A 9921-nucleotide genomic window follows, 5' to 3' on the forward strand; every position below is an offset into this window, starting at 1 on the left:
CTGGAGACTGTCAGTCTCTGGTTTTATTGAACTTAAACTACAGAAGTTTGATGTTTGGTTAATGGTGGTTGAGTTTGCTTTGTTCTAATCTCTCCTTGCTATGCCTTATACCAGTTGAAAATGTTTACTCTGTGCTTTTATATGTTGGAAGTATTTAACTTGTTTGATTTTACAGGACTTACTATCTTAAGTTGGTCAAGACTGTGGGGACCTTTAAAATTGAACTAAATACAATTTACAATGTGTGATGATTTAAAACTATTGGGGGCCAGGGATGGAATGTGGTAGTTTGAATATGTGGTCCCCAATATATTCAAGGTTTCGTTAGCTTGTAATTTGAATCTGAGCCACCTGGCTAGAGGCAGTGTCACTGGGCAGATCTTAAGGCATGGTGGTCAGTTTGAGATTTCAATCTAAAGATATACAAAGTGTGCCTGGTTGGAATTCCTAAAGTGCGCTGTGCTGTGTGGCTTTTAGGCTTGTGCTTCTCTCTGTGTGTTTGGTCCTGTGAAAACAGGCCAGCTTCTTCTGCCATTATGGAACTTCTCCTGGATCTGTAAGCTTCAATAAATTCCTTCCTCCATAACTGTGCCTGGTCTGGAAGTGCATCTCAGGGAACCTAAATCTGTCTACTACCCCTGCAGTCTTAAAACTTGGAGTAGAGAGCAATGATCCATTTCACAAGTCTTACGATTAAGTGGATGCCTCTCTCAACACAAGCCCCATAATTCTCCAGGGATAGCGTTGTACACTGTGGTTTGGTTCAGTCTCTTGGAAGGACCAAGAGAGTCTATATAAGTTCAGAGCTGCTCAGATCAGGCCATAGCTCAAGACAAGCTGGATAAGTCATGAGACAAGATCATGATCCTGGGCCTGTCATGAGTATGTTCTCGCAGTTCAAGGTTCCTGAGAACATTTCCTCTGCCATGTGTCTCCACATTGCTGGTCCAGCCCCACATTATGTACACACCCAACTTCTACATCCATTGCAGGGGTGGTGGCAACATTGATGGCTTTGTGGGGTTCACAGGGAACCAGAGATGAACATGCCGGGTGGTGTCAAGTTTCTGTGTGACATGGGAACCTATGGTGACTTTCTAGGCTGATGCAACAACTATGGGGTCATTCTGCCACCCTTGTAAAAGGCAGTCTGTCAGGAATGGGTAGATTTTGAAAAGGAGCTCATTACATTGCCAAGGCTGGCCTCTAAATTGTGACCTTTCTACTCAATATTCCCAAGTATCTAGGATTGGAGTCATGTCACACTACCTAGGTGGATAACAAACTATGTAGCTTTGCAGGGCGTGGTGGTGCATGGTGATCCCAGAACTTGGTAAGCACGATACCCCAATATGTCATCACAATGTCCAACTATGATATAATATCGCCCTACTGGATATCACAATGTCCAAATAGATATAACAAAACCCTCGGTGACTCCACAAAGTGTAGGGAGCTTTGACTGTCTTAGGAAAATCTTCCTATTTGCAGAGCACTTTGTGGTTCTGCTGACACACGTGTTGAGAATAAGGACACCTGTGCTTAACCCAGAATGCTGGACACAGTGTTTGTGGTGCCCATTCTCCAGCTGCTAGGGAAGTCTAATATTCATCTATAGCCTCAAGTTACCCAGAATGTCTCCTGCTTCTGAGATTAGGAAGTTGCCTTCTACTTTGTTTTGTATAAGCCCTTATCTGCATATACTCTGCATGAACCCTGTACACAAAGTTGTTCTAATAAAACTTCTACAAGCTGCTGCCTCGGGGCTTCTGTGCAGAAAAGTTCACCTGGAGTCCCCTGGTTCTGTTGACTTGCCCTGGTCACGGCTCAAGTCCTCGGCGCCAGTCATTCAAGACCTGGAAACAGGTTCAATTGACTCCAACCATGGTGCAGAACTATGACATCACAATTCTTCACAGTGACATCATAGTGTCCCACTTTTATATCAGTGTCCCATTGTGTGGTAGTTTTATTAAAACTTGTAACCTGGATCCCTAGCCGCCTGTCTGGAGGAAGTCTCACTGGGTGAGGACCTGAATTCCAACCAAAAGGTATGTAGAGAAGTTTGAGCTCTGCCTCGGGTCCTGTTTGATGCCAGTTTGGGGCTTTTTTTATATTTGTTTATTTGCAAGCAGGAGAGGGAATGAAAGGGAGAGAGAGGGAATGGGCACCAGGACCTCCAGCCACTGCAAAGGAACTCCAGATGCATGTGCCACTTTGTGCATCTCACTTTACCTGGGTACTGGGGAATCGAACCCAGGTAGTTAGGCTTTGCAGGCAGGCAGCTTAAACACTGAGCCATCTCTCCAGCCCCGTTGCCAGTTTTGTGTCTGCTGCCTTAGGGGTTTTCTGGCTGGTGATGGCTTCTCTCTGCTTGGATGAATGGACACAGCTTTTTCTGACATTATGGGAACTTTCCCCTTGGATCTGTAAACTTGATATAAATCCCTTCCCCTCCTAAACTGTGTCTGGTTTGGATGTTCATCTCAGCAATGTGAAGCTGTCTACATCACATCATGACATTCACAGTGCCCACTGTGCCTTCAAAATGCCCCGCTGCGGCATCAAATTCTTCAAATGTGATATGCCACTTCCCCATGGGGATGTGTATCCCCCAGGGAAATCATAGTGCCCTCCTGCAGCATCACAGGGCATCACTGTTCCACCTCAATCTCCTGTTGCTGCCACACTACAAGCCTTCATAATGTCACAATTCCCCACTATGTCAACATAAAACCCAACTGTGGGGCTGGAGAGATGGCTTAGCGGTTAAGCGCTTGCCTGTGAAGCCTAAGGACCCCGGTTCAAGGCTCGGTTCCCCAGGTCCCACGTTAGCCAGATGCACAAGGGGGCGCACGCGTCTGGAGTTCATTTGCAGAGGCTGGAAGCTCTGGCGCGCCCATTCTCTCTCTCTCTCTCCCTCTATCTGTCTTTCTCTCTGTGTCTGTAGCTCTCAAATGAATTAATTAATTTAAAAAAAAACCCAACTGTGACATAGCAATTCCCAGCCGACATCACAAATGCCCACTGCGACACTCAAATGCAATGCTACCTCACAGTGCTCCATTGTGACATTCCCTGGTGCCATCAGAAATCACCAATGCAACATCACAAAAAATAGTGATATCATAACATCCCATTGTGACAGAGTTACACCCTATTCTGACATCAAAATGCCTCATATTGACATCACAATGTCACAGTGTAATATCAAAATGTCTTACTGGGACACAAAATACCCTATGGTATCATAACAATTCCTAATTACAAAATAATATTGTCCTTGCAACTGAACTATGAACCTATGTGATATCACAATGTCCCACAATGGCATCACAGTGTCCCACTATAATATAATACCCTACTGTGACATCACATTGCCCCACTTTGAGATCATTTGTTAGTCTGTTTATTTATTTTTTTTTAATTTTTATTAGCATTTTCCATGATTATAAAAAAAAATCCCATGGTAATTCCCTCCCCCCCACACACGCTTTCCCCTTTGAAATTCCATTCTCCATCATATTACCTCCCCATCACAATCATTGTACTTACATATATACAATATCAACCTATTAAGTACCCTCCTCTCTTCCTTTCCAGTTTATTTATTTATGAGAGAGAGAGAGGGAGGTAGGGAGAGAGAATGGGCATTCCAGGGCCTCTAGCCACTGCAAACAAACTCCAGACACATGTGCCACCATGTGTATCTGGCTTATGTGAGTACTGGGGAATTGAACATAGGTCCTTATGCTTCATGGCAAAGTGCCTTAACCTCTAAGCCATCTCTGCAGCCCCACTGTAAATTCATAATACCCCAATGTAACATCACGAGGCCTGTACTTCAGGACCATAATGCCTGCCCTTTTGTGAATCATGATGTCCAACTGTTCCATCCACTACCCAACCACAGAATGTCACCATATGGTGTTTGAATGTCACAGTAGGTCATTTTGGTATTACAATGCAGTGTGGTGATGTATCAATGGGGCACTGTGCTGTAACCATATGGTATTATAGAGTAACAGTTCGGAATTTTGATGTAACTGGGGCAGGATGCATTACAGAGTCGCATTGTTATGACGCAGTGATGCATCAGGATCTCATGGTGGGATACTGTGACATTATAGTTGGGCATTTGGCATCACAAAGTGGAATTATGACAAAATAGAGCATTGTGAGTCACAGTATATGATTTCTCAATGTGGCATTGAGAGGTCTCAGTGCAACTTTTTGTTGTTACAATTTGGGATTGTAATGTCACAGTAGTAAATTTTGACGTCTAAATTGGGCACTGTGATGTCAGTGTGGTGCCTTGTCATGAGATGATATGGACTTGGCAACTTATCACTGGCTAGAGTTGTTGGACTTGGAGCTAGAGAGTTTGGTGTTTACCCTGTTTAAATCTTGTATTGGTTGAGTATTTCTTTGCTGTGCCCAGTGCCATCTTTTGCAGTGTGAATGTTTATTCTGTGCCATTATGGGTTTGGGGGGATTTTTTGGTATTATGGCTCAGCTAAAAGACCTTGGATTATGTGGATGTTTGAACATCTTTGGGTTTGATAAAAAAAAATTATGAGGACTTTTAAAAGTCAGATGAATTTTATATCATGTGTGGTTATCAGTTTATGGGAGCCAGGGTCAGAATGTGCTGGTTTGATTCAGGTGTCCCCCATAAACTTAGGTGTTCTGAATGCTAGGTTCCCAGCTGATAGAGATTTGGGAATTAACGCCTTATGGAGGTAGTGTATTGTATTGTTGGCTGTGAGTTTATGGGTGTTATAGCCAGTTTCCCCTTGCCAATGACTGGCACACTCTCCTGTTGCTATTGTCCACCTTATGTTGGCTAGGGGTGATGTCCACCCCTCTGCTCATGCCGTTATCTTCCCTGCCATCATGGAGTTCCCCTCAAGTCTGTAAGCCAAAACGAACCTCGTTTTTTCCCACATGCTACTCTTGGTCAGGTGACTTCTACCAGCAGTGAGAGCCTGACTGCAACACTAGGGGAGCAAAATAATTTTAAAGTGGGGTAGTGTGATCTCACAGGATGCTTGTTAAATGCCCCCTTAAGCTTGTGTATAATTACCTAACATACATTTGGTGGTGCTGTTTGGAAAGACTGTAGAGCCTTTAAGAGGTGGGGGAGGAAGGATGTTATGGGGAAGGTCTTAAAGTGTTATTGTCCATTCCACCTTCTATTCCCTTCTACTTCCACCCTGGTCATGTTACTCTGGCCAGCTTCTTGCTCTGACCACACTTTTCCCACCACAGTGGACTCTACTCTCTGGAATTGCAAGAGGAAAACTGACACTTTCCTTCTTTAAGCTGCTTCTAGTCTGGCATTTTGTCCCAGCAATGAGAAAAGAACTGATGCAGAAGATTGGTACTGAGCAGGGGGCCTTCTGCATCTGGAGTTCATTTACAGTGGCTAGAGGCCCTGGTGTGCCCATTCTCTCTCTCTCTCTCTCTCTCTCTCTTAAATAAATAAATAAAATATTTTAAAAGGGAAATGGGCTACAGAGATGGATTAATGGTTAAGGTGCTTGCCTGCAAAGCCTAAGGGCTCATGTTTGATCTTCAGATCCCAAATAAGCCAGATGCACAAAGGTGATGCAAGCACAAAGTCACACATGCGCACTAGGTGGCACAAGTATCTGGAGTTCGATTCCAGCGGCTGAGGCTCTGGCATGTCAATTCTCTCTCACGCATGCAATCTTTCTAAAAATGGGTGGGGGAATCTACTGTACATTGAGGCAATAAGAAAAATACCTTGAAAGCAAGACTCAACCCCTTGAAGGCTTAAGATAGGAAGAATGAAAATTCTTTGGGATAGAAAAGCCATAAGGAAGAATGCAAGAGTTCTCTCCTTCCCAAGGTCAGGGTACAGAGACTGCCACAGCTATAGTCAAAGGCCAGGCTTCATTCTCATCTGACAGTAGAACTTGGCAGCATTGCCCACATGGTACTGGTTTTGGAAGAAGAAGATTCAAGATGGAGGCCATGGAATATTTCACCACAGTTCCAGAGAACCACTGAGGCTAGGCAATGTGAAGCAGGGTTGAAGTCCCTGCTAGGAGGTCCTATGAGGCCACTACATAAAGCTATGAAGGTGAGATCTAAGTTTCAATTAAAACCCTAGAACGTTAGAGATGTCTGCTAAGTAACTCTGCAGGCTTGGGATGGATCCTCTCCAACAGAGAGGTGTCAGGCATCAAAGCCACAATGAATTACCCTCACAAGTCTTTTAGAACCCAGAGGATTCCATCAACAGTCTCAGATTCTGGACATGGAGCTGCAGGATTTGATGTTTATGCTGCTAGTTTTTTGCTCTTCCTTTGGTTCAAACTTTCCTTGCTATGCATCATTGCTCTTTTCTGTTAATAAAAATGTTTATTCTGTGTCATTACATGTTGGAAGCATGTAACTTGTGGTTTGATTATTTTTAAATTATTTATTAATTTAAATGGAAAGGGAAAGAGAGAATGGGTGCCTCTTGCCCCTGCAAACAAACTCCAGATGCATGCACCACCTTGTACATCTACATAGGTACTGGGGAATCAAGCCCAGGCCATCAGGCTTTCAAGCAAGTACCTTTAACTGCTGAGCCACCTCTCCAGCTTGTGGTTTGATTTTATATGATTCACTGTTAAGTGACTGTCTTGGGTCTCATATCAAACTTGAGACTTTGAACTTTTGAACCATTTGGAATTGATAGAGACTATGGGGACTTTTAAAGTTTTCCCAATGAATTTCACACCATGAGGTTCCTATGAGTTCATGGGAGCCAGAATCAGGATGTGGTTGTTTGAATCCAAATATGGTGGTTTGAAGATAAAGTTTCCTCCTAGATAATGTGTTGGAACACTTCATCCCCATTTGGTGGGTCTGTTTGGGAAGGTTGTAGCCCTCACAACGTGGACCCTTGCTGGAAGAAGAGTGTCAGTAGAGGGGTGGGCTTTAAGGATTGTTAGTCCAACACTGATTGAATTTACATATGGTCTTTGCTGGCTTCAAACTCCTGGTCTTCCTGCCTCTGCCTCTTCAGCGATTCCTTGCCTGCACTCAACACTCCAGCCCACCAGCCCTGCCTGCTGCTCTCTCCGTCTCCTTCTGTCTGCATCTCTGTCCCTACTCCTTCCGTCCTAACGTGACAATGTTGAGAATCAAGGCTGAACTTTTACCCCGCTCTGTACCTGTCTCGCTGCCACTGGGTTAATTCCCAGCAATCATTTTATTAGTCTTATATATGCTGTTTTCATACATTATCTGCTGTTCTCATCTGCTTAAAAAAGCTGACACAGGCTGGAGGGATGGCTTAGACATAAAGGCATTTGCTTGAAAAGCCAAAGGACCCAGGTTTGATTCCCCGGGACCCACATTAGCCAGATGCACAAGGTGGAGCATGTGTCTAGAGTTCATTTGCAGTGGCTGGAGGCCCTGGCACACCCATTCTCTCTCTCTCATAAGAAAATTTTAAGGGGCTGGAGAGATGGCTTAGTGGTTAAGCACTTGCCTGTGAAGCCTAAGGACCCCGGTTCGAGGCTCGGTTCCCCAGGTCCCACATTAGCCAGATGCACAAGGGGGCGCACACGTCTGGAGTTCGTTTGCAGAAGCTGGAAGCCCTGGCGTGCCCATTCTCTCTCTCTCCCTCTATCTGTCTTTCTCTCTGTGACTGTCGCTCTCAAATAAATAAATAAAAATTTTTTTTAAAAAAAGAAAATTTTTAAAATCTGATACAACAGCCACAATCTCTGCTAGCTCCGCATGTTGGATTGGCACCTCTACCCACTAGGGAAAAGACAGGACAAATGCATGCTCTCTTACAGGTGTAAGCTGCTTTGATACTTGCTTTTAGAAACAAGCCTCAGATGCCCTCTTAACTTTCTAGTAGTTGCCTGCCCTTGTCTACAATCTTGACAGTTGATAGGCATGTCTTCCCTGAAATATACTTAACTAAGTTCTTTAATCACTTGCTGCTCGTACTTTTTACCTGCGACCTTGAACATAGATGTGCTTTTTCTAGTAAAAAAAAAAAAAAATATATATATATATATATATATATATATATATATATATATATATATGGGTCTGGAGAGATGGCTTGGTGGTTAAGGCTTTTGTCTGTGAATTCTAAGGACCCAGGTTCAATTCCCCAGTACCCATATAAGCCAGATGCACAAGGAGGCACATGCATCTAGAGTTCATTTGCAGTGGCAAGAGGCCCTGGGGCGCCCATTCTGTCTTTCTCTATCTCTCTCTCTCTTAAATAAATAATTTTTTAAAAATGATAGGCACCGCTCTGGGCTGTTTCCACCTTTCAAGGCAGCTCAAAGACAGTTTTGTTTTTCTGAGAGATCTCTTCCCTGCACTCTGTAGTGGCCCTATGATGCCAGCTGTCTACTTCTGCCATGGTTTCCTCACAATAGGTTTTCCTCGCAATAGACTTCCCTTCTAAACAGTAAACCAAAACTCAACTCTACCTCAATATGCTCTTTCAGGTAGTTATTTGTCCTCAGCAATGAAAAAGTATTTTACATAGACATTGTAATTTTGGGCATTTTGACATTGGAGTAGGATATTGTGATGTCCATGTTAGACTTTGTGATTTCAGAGTGGGGCTTTGTGATGTCACTGTGGTTCTTGTGATGTCACAGTGTATGATGTCATGGTCAGGAATTGTGATGTGACATTTTGGCACTTGATGTCAGAGGGGAGTTATGTCAGAGTGGACCATTGTGATGTTATTGTGAATATTGAGAGCATGAGGCATTGTGACTGTTCAGTGGAGCCATGTCATTACAGTAATCATTGTGATGTCACAGTAGGGTATTATGATATATCAATAGAGAGTTTGATGCCACATTAGGACACTGTGACATCACAGTATGGTCTTGTGATGTTACAGTTTGGCATTAGCCTATGACAGTTGGACATGTGATATCGCAGAGTGGCATTATTGTGTCACCCTGGAGCATCATGATGACACATCAATTTTGTGATGTCACAATGTGGCATTATTTTGTCTCAGTGGGGCATTGTGATTTCATTGTACATTGGGTTACAGCATAGAAATATGAAATTGCTTTAGTACACTGTGTCACTACAGGAGGAATTGTGACTTCGCTGTGGCATTGTAATGCTACATTTGAACATATGGCATCAGAAGGCCATTATATGAGAGTGGTTTTAATGTCCCTGTGGGTATTGTGATGTATGCATGTGGCACTGTGATGTCGCAATGGAGCTTGTGATGTCCCAGTTCTCTGATTTTGCTATCACAGAAATGTATCATAATGTCAGATAGCTCACTATATTTTCACAGTGAGACATTATGAGGTCACAGCAAGAAATCTGATTCCATAGTAGCATGTTGTGATGCCCCAATGTGGCTTTATGATGTCTCAGGGTTGAATTGTGATGTCCCAGTGAGACATTGTGGTGTAAATACGTGGTTTAGTAATATCAGAGTGGGACCTGTGGTGACTCATCAAAATATTTTGGGTTTGCAGTGGGGAATTGTGATGTCACCATTGAGTATTCTGATTTACAAAGGGGAATATATTATCACAGTGGGGTTTTTTATGTCACAGGAGAGATTATGATGTCTGTCACAGTGTTTTGTTGTGGTAACATTGGGGCATCTTAATATAACAGAAGGGCATGTCAAGAGTGAAGTATTAAGAAGATACTGTGGGGCTGGAGAGATGGCTTAGCCGTTAAGCGCTTGCCTGTGAAGCCTAAGGACCCCGGTTCGAGGCTCAGTTCCCCAGGACCCACATTAGCCAAATGCACAAGGGGGCACACGTGTCTGGAGTTCGTTTGCAGTGGCTGGAGGCCCTGGCGCTCCCATTCTCTCTCTCTCTCTCTCTCTCTCTCTCTCTCTCTCTCTCTCTCTCTTTCTCTCTCTATCTACCTCCTTCT

Source organism: Jaculus jaculus, chromosome 15 (assembly GCF_020740685.1).
Source record: "Jaculus jaculus isolate mJacJac1 chromosome 15, mJacJac1.mat.Y.cur, whole genome shotgun sequence".
In the NCBI taxonomy this organism is placed as follows: Eukaryota; Metazoa; Chordata; class Mammalia; order Rodentia; family Dipodidae; genus Jaculus; species Jaculus jaculus.